This window comes from Carassius auratus, unplaced genomic scaffold (genome assembly GCF_003368295.1).
Source record: "Carassius auratus strain Wakin unplaced genomic scaffold, ASM336829v1 scaf_tig00214826, whole genome shotgun sequence".
Classification (NCBI taxonomy): Eukaryota; Metazoa; Chordata; class Actinopteri; order Cypriniformes; family Cyprinidae; genus Carassius; species Carassius auratus.
This window is the reverse complement of record NW_020527818.1, coordinates 218708-235631: the sequence shown is the minus strand read 5'-3', so window position 1 is coordinate 235631 and position 16924 is coordinate 218708. Positions and strand designations below refer to the sequence as shown.

Here is a 16924-nt window from a genome sequence, read left to right as displayed (position 1 = left end):
AAGAAACTCAAACTGGTTTGGAAAATCTTGATGGTGAGTAAATGACAATTTTCATTTTTGGGTGAACTGTCCCTTTATCTAACTGTTTGTGTGTTCTTGCGAGAAGTGAAGTCTGATTCATAAATGATTCATTTGAAACAAAGAAGAGTTTATAAACTCATGACAAACTAAAAAAGAAAATAAAGCGGTCTTGACTAAATTAGGTCAAATTTTAGGAGCAGTTCATGTATAAATTCAGATCAGTTCAACACTTCTCCAAGTGTATAGCACTGGCAATGAATGTAAATCAATTACAAAGATAGATTTGTAGCATCCCTGGCTGCTGGGAGCGTTCAGCATTACTCATACTACAGGCACATGACTATAAACAGAACTGACAGTGTGAAAACACTAAACTGTGATTAGCTTTCAGCACTTTTGTCATGTTCAAAAGTGCCAAGAATGCTACAATATAACTAATTCCCAAATAGAGTCTACCACTAAATCTGGGGTCAACAGAACAGGAGAGGGGATTGTGTCTCTATGGACACAGCAGGATGATAGCATCTGAAATAATGTGAGAAAAACTGAAATGCATGCTGAAATGTTGGTTAATAAGTACCTATACCACGGGACTGCTGAATGCTTGATTCTGTTTAGTTGACAAACAACTATTATGTGGGAACATATATGAAACATGCATACATCATGTTGTTCTTAACCTCTGTGACTTCAGAACATAAAATCAGAAAAGCAGATAATTGTTAATGAGCAGTTAATCACTCTTATTTCTAATTCAAGCCATTTCTTAATTAGGGATTAAGCACAAGTGTTTCAATCTAAAGCCAGGAGAACAGAATAGAGCTGCTCTCCAGTTCCATCACAGTAGCTACTACAGAGCAGACATCAGGATCACTTTACTAGCTCAGCACCTTCATTACAAACACACTTACAGACAGTATAGGCTAGACACACACTAACAAATCGTTATTGTGTTCACATGGAGGCAAAGCATCCTTATGTCCTTTTTGATCTACAGTAAGAGACGGATGTTTTTCTATGGTATGGGAAGTCAATGTCTACAGGATATGAAGAGGAAAAGATGCTTATGTGCAGCATAATGTATCAGAAGCTGTTCCCTGGCTGCTGAGTATCTACTTTCTGTATTTCCAGGATCAGGTAACTGGACCTCATTAAACCAGCCCTTTCAAAACAGTACAGCTGCATCTACAGTTTCAGCCAGGCTGAAACACAGAGAAAGAGACGGAAAAAGCCAAGACGAAAGGACGAAAGTAGGGCTGGGATAAATGATTATTTTTTAAACGATTAATCTAGCGATAATTTTTTCGATGCATCGATGAATCTAACGATTAATTTTTTCAGACCGATTCGATTTTGATTATCTCCCCATTAATTGACTACTAACAATTTATACATGTTGATTTACATATCTGAATGAAAAAAAAACATGAATTACTTAACATTGCAATGTGTTTATTGCTCTTAAAATTACAAAATAAAAGACTGACTAAGAATGCATTACTTTGCACTTGTATAGAGATAGCATTCAATAAAATCTTGAAGCCTTGAAAACACATAGCTTACTGAAACAAGCTTACTGAACACATAGGGCCTAACTTACTGAAAAAAAGTTCTTCTTTCAGATGAAAATAACCACAACTTGATGTCTAGCATTCAATAAAAAAGCTTTTCCAAAAAAAAAAAAAAATTAACAGTGGGAGCCAGCAGCCTGTCATGGAGAAAAAAAAAAATCTCTGAATGCTCCACGTGAAACTTTGGCGTTCCGCCCTTTTTCCATCGTGTCTAATGATTTTGGTTAATATGCACGAGGGAGAGAGAGAGAGAGAGAGAGAGAGCAGGACAGCGCTCGTGTAGTTTGAAGACTGGGTCATTCTCACGAAACTGTTGAAACGCCATGTCACTAGTGATTTTAGATATTAAACATGCAATTTAGTAATATATAAAAACACCATAATAAAGACAATACTGTTCTCTACCTTGCACAAAGAGCAATTTCAACATAGGAATGAATTATTTTTGCATTTTATTGCGTTTTCTGCTGAAATTCTCATTACCGCAATGCGTCCAGCTGTATCTTAACTTATGTTATGTTGTAATTTAAACAAATTACAATAAAAATATTCTGAAAAAAGTAAATGGATATTCTTCTATAATTTTTCACATGACAGAAAAATGACAGATTGAATATTCATGTACAATAATAATGATACAATAGTGGAAATATAAAGTGTCCATGACTAATGTTGTCATCCTCCGCAATATTTTTTGAGGGTCATTTATGCAGACACATTTTTTTTAAATATAAATCTTGATTTTAAATTAAGCAACACATGAGGCAGAACCTTCAAAATACCAACAAGGTAGGCAGATATCTTCATATTGTTCCAGTTAAAAGTGTAAAATTCTCTTGTCAGAACATCTACACGACAAATTGATTATCATCACCGAAACGGGTAGTTTTCCACATTTAGAAAAATATTAGATTGCAAATTTTCTATGAAAATATACTTCATTAATGCCTGATTATATCTACTGAGTAAAAAATTTGCTAAATCATCATGGTTTCTCTGTAGTGGTGTCACGATTCTCCAAATCCTCGATTCGATTGCATTTTCGATTCTAAGGTCACAGTTCGATTCGATTCTCGATTTTTACATTTATTCTCTTTAAAGCACAGATTGTCATTTTTCAAACTAGACTTTTATGTAATATAATATCTGACCTTTGTTTGCAATGTACCACATTACACTGTCAAATTTAAAACTTTTATTAACAACATAATGTAACAATAACTTATATCTTTAGTCAATTGAAAACTTCAAATAAACTGCCATCCAGTTTCTCTTTTGTAAGTGCAGTCACAAAAGATGACATTCAAGTTCATAACAAAACAAACAAAAACAATAAAAAATGACTAAACTAACCTTCAAATATTACGATGTATCTATTTAAAAGATTAAAGATAAAACACTTGTTAAACACTTCACTGTCATTCATTTAGATTTATATATATATATTATGTATGTATGAACAGTATGTGTGTGTGTCTGTGTGTGTGTGTGTGTGTATCATTACAGTCTGTAAAATATGTGTATCTCTTATTACAAGACTGCAATCACTAGCAATCAGAAGAATTCCAGTTAATCAAGTATCTACAAAAGATCTACTCTATAAACAATGCATTAAATTACATTAAAGACAAAAATAAATTAAACAAGCAAAATAAATGATTACTCGCATGTATCTGGTCCACTGATGAAGTCATGGGTCAAGTCAAGTGAATTATTACTCATTTTCTAACAGGCGTCGAATACTGACTTTAGGAAAAGGGGAATAACCAATGACATTTGAGATAACAACTAAAACAGCAAGCCCCGCCCCACGACTGACAAAAATAAAATTGTTCGCGCGAGCAGAGATGAGATGATCGAGCGCGAGGATGTGGGGAATGAGCATGCGCGCGCGAGGGCTTTTATTGCGCGCAGAGTACGTTATTGCTTGCTAGAGTTTGAAATGAGCTCGCGGGCTCCCGTTTCTTCTCATCCGATTCAGTTTTCCTCTCGCGGAAGCCATATAGCGCGCGCGCCAGCATCAGTTGAATGCTCGGTTATTTTTGTCATTGATTTGCCGTCATACAACATGGAGGCGTGGCAGCATCGATGATTCCATTTTTTAATTCGAAATTCGAGACTGTGACTTAATTTCGATCGATTTCGATTTAAAATCGAAATCGTGACACCCCTATTTCTCTGTTGTTAGCAAAACATGCTAAGACACCTCATCCTCCGCAACACCATTTTCACTCACCGCAACAATTTAAGGCCAGTTGCGGTAGAGAGAACCTCTTTTTCGGTAATGAGAATTTAATCATACAGACTATTTTTAAACGTATAAAATTAGTTGTTATTAAATAATATTTAATTTAATAAAACCAAAAAGCTTAAGCAAAGGCTAGGGTGACCAATTTCAGAGAAAACATTTATACCAACCCACCAAACCCCAGGAAGGAGAGAGACATTGTGGGTTAGAGGTTACAGCGGGAGTAGTTATCAAAAATTGTTGGGAAGCCTACACAAATGTTGTTGCATCTATCATTATGAGGACTTTCTATAAGTGTAATGATTTTCATACTGAGCAACATAACTTTGTGTGTGTGTGTGTGCACTGCTGTGTGTGTGTACTTTGGATGGGTTAAATGCAGAGCACAAATTCTGAATATGGGTCACCATACTTGGCTGTATGTCATATTGGAATAATTTCTAAAGGATCATTTGACACTGAAACCTGGAGTAATGATGCTGAAAATTCAGCTTTGTCACCACAGAAATAAAATTCTGGTTTAAAGTATATTAAAAAGATAACCATCACTTTATCATATTACTGTTTTTACTGTAGTTCTGATCAAATAAATGCAGCCTTGATGAGCAGAAGAGGCTTTAAAAAACTTTTATTATTTTTTATTATTGATGCTAAACTTTTGAATGGCAGTGTATTTAGATATGACAAAATGCAGCAGTCTTAAATTCTAATTCAAAAACAATTATTAAAGAATGGTTAGGGTTAAATTGAAGGAGAACATCTTTATGGAAAAAAGAAAAATATATTGTGAACCATCTTTTTAGGAATGAGCGATTTTGGAAAAACTTTAGGTAAACACTTGGGTATACTCTTTACCAGAACCAACTCTTTCAGTAGAAAGAAAAAAATCCACTTGAGTTATCATAGACTACATTCCCACTGTCAATGACAATTAATAAATAGTTATTACATAATTATATGATTATAACATAAAATATAAAATAAAATAAGAAACATTATTTTGTAATAATGTATTGTGAATAATTTTTAAATAATAAAACTAAAATTACAAAACTAATATTAGTCTTGTTTGTTTTCTAACATTGCACTATTAAGTATTTATTTGTGTGGAAAACCACAGGGTCCCCTTTAAACAGCTTCTCTTAAAACATATTCATAAAGCAGCTGTGACAGAATTTTACTAAGGAATGGGGAGAAATCTTAAGCTAAGAAAAAGAGTGAGGACGACCTTTTTGGTATGGATGATGTCAGCATGATTACTAACTACACCCACAGTGATTGGCTGATAAGGGATGGGTATCTGTCAGTTATTTTATAATAGAAATATTGTAGAATGAGATATCATTTTGCCATAATCAAAGATTTCAAAATAAAAATGTTGCAATATTCAAATAAAGTTTTAACTAGAGTGTCACTAATTAAACAAGCATATGTTCAGCTAATTGTCAGCCTCTACATGTCTGCATCTTATAAATAATTGTTATATGTATAAGCAGCCTTTTAATTAACAGACTAGAATTATTATGGCTGATATGACAGTAAGATTTAGTACAAAGGTAAAATAAATCCAAACTGGATTGCTGTGGAAACAGCCATTTTAGGATTGTGTATGATTTGGTCTTTGTGATTTAGCTGTCCTCTTGACTACCACTAACTTTTCACATATTTAAGAGCTGATTTTTACATTAAAACACTTTATGAAGTACTTGAAGAAGAGTCAAAGAGTCCTAAAGATGTGGAGTTAGGAGCAACATTTAGTTTCACTTAAAATATTTTGTGAAAATGGCCCCTGGTGTTTTTACCCTGTTATCTAGTTATGAAGTACTGAAAAATAATTAATGCCAATATTATCTAATTTATTTTCTACATTAAATATTATTTGTTTGACTATACCACATACTTAATATGCCTATTATCATTACCGAAATCATGAACCTCATTTCCGTAACCTATGTATCATTACCGCAACATGCATTCTTTTAAGATTTATTTAATAAATTGAAAAATAGTAGTCTGCTTTTAAATGTATGTGCAGAATCTATACATTATGTTCTTTCAGGTTTGCCACATCATTTTGAAAATATTTCAGTTTTTAATGAAAAAAATTATAAAAATGGGTTGCAAAATGCAGAAGGTGTTGCGGTAATGAGAGAAATAATTGAAAAACACATAAAAATGTTATTATAAAAATATATTTTATACCAAAGTTTCAAGTTACTGTACATGACTGTTAATAAACCATTTTTAAAAATGTGAAAATGTATTATTTTTCCCCATGGCACTGGACTTTTCAGAGTGTTACGGTAATGAGATTTTTAACGACATGTTTTGGAAAATATGTTAAAAAAATTGTTAAATTGTCAGTAAAACTTATTTCAATTTATGGTCACCGACACTTCAGACCTGGTTCTTAATGCTTAAAAAGAAAATTTATTGATACAAACATTTTTTAAAATGTCATATATGAAATCTTTGAAACTACGATTTCGTGAGAATCACCCGATGTGAGTGCGCGTGAAACTTTGGTGTTTCGCCCTTTTTCTATCGTGTTTAATAATTTTGATTAATATGCACAAGGGAGAGAGAGAGCAAGAAGCTCTCGTGTTGTTTGAAGACTGTGAGTTCGTGCGCAGCCGGGGCTCTCTCTCTTACGCGCCCTGTCAGGCACAGCGATCAAATAAGGCTTTGACAGCCGCCAAAATAAAGATCAATGCCGAAAAACCCCTGGATTGGTTATATAACATTGGACAGAATGTTGATCCGGCCATCGCGTATATTCGGTGCACATAAGGTAAACGTTTTGCAAACGTTTTTTAGAGGAATAAAAACAGGTTGACGAATTGATGCGCATATTTTGCGTCGACGTATTTTTTGCATCGACGTCAACGATGACCTCGACGCGTTGTCCCAGCCCTAGACGAAAGGACTGAAAAGGACCGAAAGGGATGAAAAATATCGATTAATTCCATGATCGATTGTCGTTTAAATTAACGATCAATTAATCGATTAATCGTTAACCATAATTCTGCTAAATGAATCTATGGCAGGCAGCAGTCACTAGCATGACAGGATGTGCAAAAAACACACAAAAAGCTTTCTTACTTGAATTAAAGGGGGTTTTAGTCTGAATAAAATGCTAGTAGCAGGATTATAAAATGAACCGAGCGCACCATTCATTTGCGTTCATTTACTTTGTTGACTGTTTTCTGGCGCGGAGACCGCTAAACGAGCCTCTTTAAATGGTTTTGTGGTGCTCGTTGTTGTATTTTAAAACACAACTGCAATGTTTTCAACTGACATTATGGCATTTAAAATAAAATTATCCCAGTGGCGCGTGTGTGACTGCTGTGCATTAAGTGAACTGCATCCATCTGAATGCCATTCGAGATATAGCCTTCATGTATGTGGCTTTGTTCTGGTTTGAATTTCCACAAATTCAATAACATCTAGGCATTGTTTTTCTTAAATCTTCAGTCTAACCCTCTAATTTCGCAGGTTTATTTTATTATCTTTCACTTTTAATCGCATCTCTTACTCTGTGTGGTATACATGGGAAGGGGAATTAAAGATTTCATGAATTAAGAATTTGTTCCATTTATAAATTTGTTCCCTTATTTCAGTTAAACCATGGGTTATTTAGGGAACAAAATGAATGAAACATGGACAATTGCCACAATTTAATAAGTCATAGGAAAGAATTAACAAGTTGAAGGAATGAATAGACTATCTGTCCTGTGTCCCGCAGCCCTGAAAGCACAATTATCTGATGAAATGACTTAGTTACTACATTTCTATTGCTTTTCATGTTGAATAACTTTTGTGTTGTTTCTATTTTAATGTACCTTTAAAGTTTAAATCACATTAAAAGCTTAATTTGTACATTGTGAATGAATGATGCTGCATTTATATACGATCACAGTCACTCACAGCTGCTCGCACCTGTTGAGTGCACGAGCCCAACATAAAATCAGTTAACAGACGTAATCGATTGCATCTCTTATCGACAATTAACCCGATCATCGATTAATCGTTTACATCCCTATATCCAACAGATAATGGAAAGCAAGACGACCAACTGAGCTGTCATGTTTCAGACAGGAGAGAACTCTATTCTGTGGATATCTTATTTCCTATTCTCTTATGAGAGCTCAACTCTTCCACTCAAAAAATGGTTGGACAGTCACATTTAATGACCGAAGTTAAGGGACTGGTCATTAAATTGTGAGGCATGTTAAAAGAAACTACAGCTCACTCATCCCTTTATTATAAGGAAAATTTTATATTTGCTTTCCTATTTTTTATGTTCTGTCTCGTCGTGCCTCATTAATGTAGTTACAGATATAGTGCCAAGGGACCCAGTCCTGAGGGGTCCCATTCCTGAAAAGCCGAAGCAATTATGAGTTTAACAAAAGGAGACATATGTATGTCGGCATGAAATTAAATGTGTCTATGTTACCAATATTGAATACTGTGAAGGATTTAATCCAGGTATAAGTAGGGCTGGGCGGTATATAGAGTTTGTACAATATATCGATTTTTTCTTTATAAGCAATTTGATATGAGGCAATATTGTTTATATTGATATGCAGTAATTTGATACTAGTGCATAAGAAAATATAGCGGAGGACACAGACTGAGCTGCTGCGGAGAAAGTGCTTAATCCAATTGGTTCTAAGCATGTGACAAGCTTCATATTAAAAACTGGTTTAAGACATAGTTTATAATTTCGTTTTGCATATTAGTTTAAGTGGCTGGGCCCATCATATGCTCTGACAGAGAGGCTGTGTGTGCCGCTGGCAGAGACATTAGGCTATTTGCCCTGTTTAATGTGGTTGAGATGCGCTGTCTTCCTGAATGCATAACTTACATATCACAAGTATACAAATAAGTACAAATATTACAATGTTCGAATTAAATGTGACTTAACATTTTTTTTTTTTTTACACATAATATAGAGGCTTACATGGTTACATTCACTTTATTTGTTTTCATAGCCTTTAATATGTACTTTTGTTGGAAAACATTGGGCAGCAAGAGAGATATTTGATATATATATATATATATATATATATATATATACACACATATATATACACACACACACACACACACACACACTACAGACCAAAAGTTTGGACACACCTTCTCATTCTAAGAGTTTTCTTTATTTTCATGACTATGAAAATTGTGGATTCACACTGAAGGCATCAAAACTATGAATGTTAAACACATGTGGAATTATATACATAACAAAAAAGTGTGAAACAACTGAAAATGTCATATTGTAGGTTCTTCAAAGTAGCCACTTTTTGCTTTGATGACTGCTTTGCACACTCTTGGCATTCTCTTGATGAGCTTCAAGAGGTAGTCACCTGAAATGGTCTTCCAACAGTCTTGAAGGAGTTCCCCGAGAGATGCTTAGCACTTGTTGGCCCTTTTGCCTTCTGTCTGCGGTCCAGCTCACCCCTAAACCATCTCGATTGGGTTCAGGTCCGGTGACTGTGGAGGCCAGGTCATCTGGCGCAGCACCCCATCACTCTCCTTCTTGGTCAAATAGCCCTTGATGCCTTCAGTGTGACTCTACAACTTTCATAGTCATGAAGATAAAGAAAACTCTTTGAATGAGAAGGTGTGTCCAAACTTTTGGTCTGTACTGTATAGAGAGAGAGAGAGGGAACAGATTTTTTGGATAAAAAAAAAAAAACACAAATTCGTGATGTATACCATATATCGCAAATTGGCAAAAAATACAGATATATATGATTCTTTGCCTATATCGCCCAGTCCTCAGTATAAGCTTCTAAAAAGGCACTCTGGCAATTTTCTTGACCGCGTGAAAAGGCTTCTAGTCAGCCGTTCCCACTTCCCAGATCAAAGAAACAGGGCTTATAGACACACTCACATCTGAAACAATATGCTGCTACAGACAGATTCTGATCCACAGGTCCTGTTGTGCCAGCTGGTTTTAGTTGTTAGCTCTCAGTATGTCTGTAACAAAAGGATTATGAAGTCATTTAAAAGACTAAAACAACTAAACAAGCAGCTCATTAGACAAAAAAGCCTATTAATACAATTAGGACTATGAAAGAAAATGACTCCAGCAAGCTTCCATTTCCAGCTGGATTGCTGTCTGACAACTGCTTTTCCTCCTGGAAAGTGATCAGATAGGTGCGGACAGATAAACAACAAGCCCGCGAGGAACAGTTCCACCAGTCTACTTCTCCAGGAATCCAGTGGATGTCATGAGCTCTGTCATCCCGTGGGGGACGCCATCAGAAATAGAAGCAGGCGTGGATTGATGGAGGACTGCGGGGAGTACAGCCAATGGAAATGAAGGAACCAGAGAAAACACACAACAGCTGTCACCCAGGGAGGTTGTTGGCATAGCAATGGGAGGAGGGAGAGCCGAGTAAACCAATAAACAGAACAACAGTCAAAACAAGTGTGATCTGTCCAGCAATAGGCCCATTTCTGCGATCTATATTAAAACAATATCACGTTAATTATCGAAGAAGATTCATCTGCAATAATGAACGCGATATTGCATAGCTTGTCAGTGAACTACAGCTCTGTCTATTAAATGGCACTGCATCTGAAAGCAGGTGATGAAGATTTAGCGGTAATCGAGGAACCGGCTTTACTGACGAGATGTGTGTAATCATCACATGCGATATATATATATCACCCAGCCCTAATTAAAACACATACACACACACACACACACACAACAAACATTGCAGAAAACAGTTCGGGAGACTTTGGCTCCTCTAATAAACAAAACAAAAAGACCAAAGGAAAAGCACACTGGCCTACTTGTAGTTATCTCCCCCATAAAAAGACAGTGCTGCAGAATTATGTGTTTTTAGGGCCAAAACTTATGCCGTTTCTTAAAACAAAGTACGCAAACTTCAAATTTGGATCTTTTTAACTAAAACAATTATATCTCATGTTTAACTACTACAGAGACATCAGAGCCGGCGGCTGATGGTACTGCATGATTTCGCTCCATTGCATCAATGAAAATAGTTCAAAATAATGTAACAGCTCACCCACTGCTTAACTCTAAAAGCAAACACAGGGGTGTTTCATTCATGAATGAAAGTGCGTTTTTGAACTAATCTAGTTAATCAGTGAGTCTTGATTACTCATTCATAAAGACAGTCACTTGCTTCATTCCTAAATAAATCATTGAATTAATGATTCAGTGCTAAAATCAGTGACATGCCGCCACCAGCTGAAGGATTAAGTTACATTTTAGGTATAACTATTTAAATAATTTAATATTTTTGTGTTCGTTAAATGTCTGAAAATGTCCCTACAAGCCACTTTTGTGTTTTTCTGTGTAACCTCTGTAGTACAAAATTGTTTTTTATTAATATGAATTTCATGATTGGTAACTTATTTGTCGTATTCTACTTCATATTATACTGTTTTAAACAGAAATGTTAAAGTTTATAAACATACATTTTGAATTTGAAAGATGAAAAATATGCCATTGCAAAGGTAAAAAGAAAATACTCCTGTAAGTCACTTTAAGGAGTCAGATTTCACCTCGCATTAGAAAGAAACATTTTTGATCAGAAAATGTTCAGGTGCCCCTAAATTTTCTTAATTATTAGGACAAGTGTTCCTAATCACAGGGGGGAAAAATTATAATAATTATTATTATATTATTTTTTTTGCTTTAACCCCTGACTACTACAACAATTATTATAACTTTTATTTAAAAGAATAAATCACACAATATGCAATTTTTCTTCCGTTTTAATGTTAATAGTAAACCCTTTATGTGCCAAAAAATAAAGTTTTTAACTCTCATTTGATTAAAAGATATATTAAATTGATTTATTCCTTCGTGTGCACTGTAAATGAAAACTAACTGAAATTTCTACTGTCACATAGGTCAAGATTAGGATGACAAAAATGTAGAAATTTCAGTAGGCTATTGAACTAAGTGTGCCTGTAAAAGGCTATTAGTGTTATAGTTTCATGAAAATAGTTGCAGTCTTCTTAACAACTACTACAATATAGCTATGAAGACAAATCAATTATTTACACTTATTATATACATTTTCTAAAGTTAATCAATTGATGTGCATAAGATTATCAAATTGAATAGTCGCCTCTTGTAGGTTATGATTTAGTCATCAGAAAATAATTAACGTGGAGTTATTAGAGGTTATGCTATTACACATACATTTCTAACATGTAAATTATTGAAGCCAAATACTTACATTTCCCCAAGCTGTTTATCTGTAGTACAGTATTCATACTTCATAGGCTTAATCATGAAGCATACAGTGGCCCCACTTTTATCTCTCTTTTTATATTACCCTTATCGCAAATGGATGCACAGAGGAAAACAAGAGTAAGAAGTGCAGTGTGGGAGTACTACACTCCACCAACACCAGGGAAGGCAGTTACTGTCATTTTGACAATTTTCATTATACACCAGACTAGGGCTGGGATAAACAATTATTTTTTAAACGATTAAACTAGCGATTATTTTTTCTGATGCATCGATTAATCTAACGATTAATTTTTTCAGACCGATTCAATTTAGATTATCTCCCCATTAATTGACTACTAACAATTTATACATGTTGATTTACATATCTAAATGAAAAAACACGTATTCCTTAACATTTCCTTAACAATAAATATGTTTATTGCTCTTAAAATTACAAATAAAAAAATCTGACTAAGAATGCATTACTTTGCACTTGTATAGAGATAGCATTCAATAAAACCTTGAAGCCTTGAAAACACATAGCTTACTGAAACAAGCTTACTGAACACATAGGGCCTAGCTTACTGAAAAAAGATTAAAATAACCACAACTAAATGTCTAGCATTCAATAAAAAAGGTCACCCAAAATACTTGTTTAGAGCAATTGAAAGAATACAGTAACCAATGTAAACGTGAGGTTTTTAAGCTAATACAGAGAGTGCTTTTCCAGAAAAAAAAAAATTAAACATTAAAAGTGGGAGCCAGCAGCCTGTCATGGAGAAAAAAAAAAAAATCTCTGAATGCTCCACGTGAAACTTTGGCGTTCCGCCCTTTTTCTATCGTGTCTAAAGATTTTGGTTAATATGCACGAGAGAGAGAGAGAGAGAGAGAGAGAGAGAGAGAGATCGAGCAAGACAGCGCTCGTGTAGTTTGAAGACTGTGAGTGCGTGTGAAACTTTGGTGTTTCGCCCTTTTTCTATCGTGTTTAAGGATTTTGATTAATATGCAAAAGGGAGAGAGAGAGCAAGAAGCGTTCGTGTTGTTTGAAGACTGTGAGTGCGCGCGCAGCCGCACAGCCGGCAAAAAAAAAAAGAGATCAATGCAGAAAAACCCCTGGATTGGTTATATAACGTTTGGCAGAATGTTGATCCGGCCATTGCGTATATTCAGTGCACATAAGGTAAACGTTTTGCAAAGATTTTTAGATAAATAAAAAACAGGTCGGCGAATCGATGCGCATATTTTGCGTCAACGTATTTTTTGCATCGACGTCATCGATGACCTCGACGCGTTGTCCCAGCCCTACACCAGACGCGTATATCGGTTCAAAATATCGGTTATCTGTCTTCTTGATCTGTAATAATCGGTATCGGCCTTGAATAACACATATCATTCGACCCCTAACTGGAACAGTACTTGGGCAACAACTGATGACATTCTCCAAGTCCTTAAGAACACAAGTACAGAGAAGAACACATATCGAGAAACAACCTTAGAAACGAGCTAGCATTTTAGAACCTCAGATTCCATCATCCTCAGGTCAGTGGGTTTTTGGTTAAATGCCTTAAATAAAAATCTAAGGATTTGACATGTCTTGAAATGGTGGTTATTAACAAGTGACTAATGGGACAACAGAGGTTGTCAGTGACATAAAAAAAAAACATCACACCAAACAGAAAAGCTTATGTACTCACTAACTCAGACTTTCAGGGAAAATATGTTTTTTATAAAATAAAGACTGAAAGAGTGTTGAATGCTTAATGGTAGAGAAGTTGAAGTCATACAATTGAGGTGTAGTTCATTTATATCCTACATTAAGCTTTTTACTTCTGCCAACATTATTTATCCAGGCTTCATAATTCATAGTGTTCCCTTGTGAAGATGATCATGATAAACAAAACGCAAGTCAAAAACTTGTTGGTCAAAGAGCTTATTGTCTGCAGTAATAATAAAGTAAATGGAAATAAATCCTATTTGTTTTTTGTCAAGGGAACCAGGGTGATGTGAACTTCCAGGGTGGCCTACAAAAATACATCATGATTTCAGTGCTCTGTTGAGCAACACCTTTTCATGTTTCAGGTGCCTTACAAGGAACAAAACAATTATTTTGGCTAAGCCACATGTCTAACATCTGGATACAATTTCATATTCAATCCATCTGAGTGCATAAACCATGTACGTGATCTCAGCTCCTGTAGTCATGCAAGAGAAACTCCACTGCAGGAGGGAAATAAAGCAGATCGAACAAGTCCAACTGAGAATCATCCTCATGGGGACAGATATGAGCAGGCTTTAAAACACATCCAGGTGTGTTGGTAAGTTGCATCAGCAAGTATGCCAAATGCTTCTCATGGCACTTGCACTGCTTTGCACTGCTTGCACTGCTTTGGTAAATGAAGGGTTCACAGTGGTAGAATGCCTCTTTTTGAGTCTGTGCACACTTGGATGGGTGAAATGCAGAGCACAAATTCCAAGTATGGAACAACATACTTGGCCACACGTAACTCCACTTTCACTTTTTAAGAGAGATAAAAAGTCTCCGAGACTTCAGGATGGAGTTCATAATTTATTGTTTGAATCCTACTCCTAATATATAATGATAGAGGAATCTGACACTCTTCAACTTCCAAATCTATAGCCTCCTAAGCAGCAAAGTTAAAACGCCTTGATGAAGGATATGTAGATTTTTTTTTTTTTTTAACTATGCAGTTTTTTTTTTAAATAGTATTATCATCTAGGAAATTTGTATGCTTTTTTTTTGTTCCATCATGTTTCTTTTTCCAGTGTTTTGTGTATTAACCAAGCATTTTAATTAGTAACTTAGTGTTTCTATTAAATTGTTCAGTTAAATACAGTCATTAAAATATTTTATGACATGACATTCATATGCTACTTGAGTAAAAGTACATAGTTAATAGATTACAGCAAAATTAGGCTGCTTTTAGTTTTACCCCTGGAGTTGATTCACTCTCCGGCTATGAATCTAAGTAAATAATTAAATGAATTAGTATGATAATATTGTGTATCGGTGATCTCACTGGCTGATGATACGATAAGACAACTAAGAATTTCGCCAAACACTATTACACACATTTTAATTAAATATGATTTTATTTGTTTAAGTACAAAGACTGAAGGTCCTTTATTGACTACAGTGCAATTAACTAATGTAAATGAGGTAAATCTCACTTATCTTGCCATGATGTACCTCAATTATTAGTGAGTGATGGATCTTACAGTATCATACTCAAAGCACAAAAAGATGGAAAGCCTAATGATACACTGAAAAATAAAAGCTATTAACACTGAAACAAATGGAAGAAATACAGTAAATACACTGCTGCACATTGTAACTCAATGCTTACATATATCTATAACTGGAAGCCATAAGTGGGTAAAAAAAAAAAAAAATCATTTTGGCCCACTTGTTGGTGAACAGCCTCGCACCTGAGCATCTGGACTCAAGTCACTTATCTGATGGCTTTGCTGGTGCGATCTTGTTTCTCCTGCAGTATTTTGGGAAACTGGGTTAAAAGCCCTTTTATGAAACACGTGCGCAGATGCCCACTGATCATACCGCTTGCTTTGCTTCTAAGGCAATACAGCATCATCCATTTAAACCAGATACGAGGACTGAAGCTGTATCTTTTATGGATACAGTTCAGGCAGAATCGAGATTGGTGTTCAACCACACATCAACATCGCACGGTCTCTGAAGAGACTGAAGTCTAAACGAGGCTGATCCTGGATCATGGAAGTTAAGCTCAGCTCTTCAGAGTGCTACACAGTAGTCAACGCGTTCAAACAAACAACTGAATACTAAACAAAAAGAGCGCTCAAAGCATTAACAACATAGTTTGATTTTCCAACCATTGCGTATGGACTGAATGTGACGGGATTAACGTTAGCTAGTGACGGTTATCAGTCTTTTACACATCCAGGTTTCAAACAGTTATGAGGAAAGAGACAATAATGATACGTTTACCTCCCCCCGTTTAAATTCTCGACGAAACAGATGTTTTTAAGTAACGGTAACGTTATTATCTCTCGTTCGTCGGTTATCTTGCGTTAGCCTGCTGTTAGCTCGCGCTAGAATTTATGGACTCGGCGACTTTATGAAACACATTCAAACACCAGGACTCAAAAATGAAAAGATATCGCCGCTTACCGTTCAAGAGGATCCAAATGTGTCGGATAAGAGCTGATGGGAGCAGGAGAGACTTGTTGTCGCCGGAGAGTGTGCGCGAGCGTGTGTCGGGGCTCTAGCAGCTTCCTCGCGCTGCCGGAGGAGGAGCTCACGAGAGCTGGCCGCAGGGTTGCCAGGTTTCACCTTTTTCCGAATTGCTACTCAAACTAGTCTAAAAGTAGTCCAATGGTGTTTGGGTAAATGTTTTTTGGCAGGGTTCCCCCTTGTTAAATTCGCATTCCAGGGACTAAATATCACGTTACTGTGGTCGCTTCAAACCACGGACATGAAAAACAACCCACAGCAACAGTGTTAAAGTAACCCAGTTACGCGGAAAAACCACGAACCTGGCAACACTGGCTGACAGAAACTACGCGTGAAACACGCGCAGTCTTTGGACAAGTGACGCTACGACTCACCAGAAACAAAGTAGACCACACATAAAACATTTTTAGTGAAAGTTTTAGTATAAATTCTTAACCCAAAAATGCAAACTTTCTCCTTTACACCAGTGGTTATCAACGGGAAGGCCTTAATATTAGATAAAAAAAAATGTATATATATATATATAATTGACAGGATTAAATGCAATTGCAATTTTCAATTTAATTAATATAAAATACACAGAAAATGAACATTGGCTAGATATAATTACATGAAACCATGCA

At 35.5% G+C, this 16924-nt stretch overlaps 1 protein-coding gene across 2 annotated transcripts in view; it reads right to left on the bottom strand.

The window, feature by feature from the left end:
• LOC113093000 (protein NDRG3-like) overlaps positions 1–16363 on the bottom strand; it is a 70908-nt gene extending 54545 nt beyond the window's left edge. Inside the window, exon 1 of one of the 2 annotated variants that reach the window (XM_026258818.1) lies at positions 16239–16363. The gene's annotated coding sequence lies outside the window, so the exon portion shown is untranslated. Of the gene's footprint in view, positions 1–9742; positions 9807–16238 lie in introns of those variants that run through there. The other variant, XM_026258819.1, reaches the window with a different exon arrangement.
• Between the last annotated feature and the right edge of the window lie 561 nt (positions 16364–16924).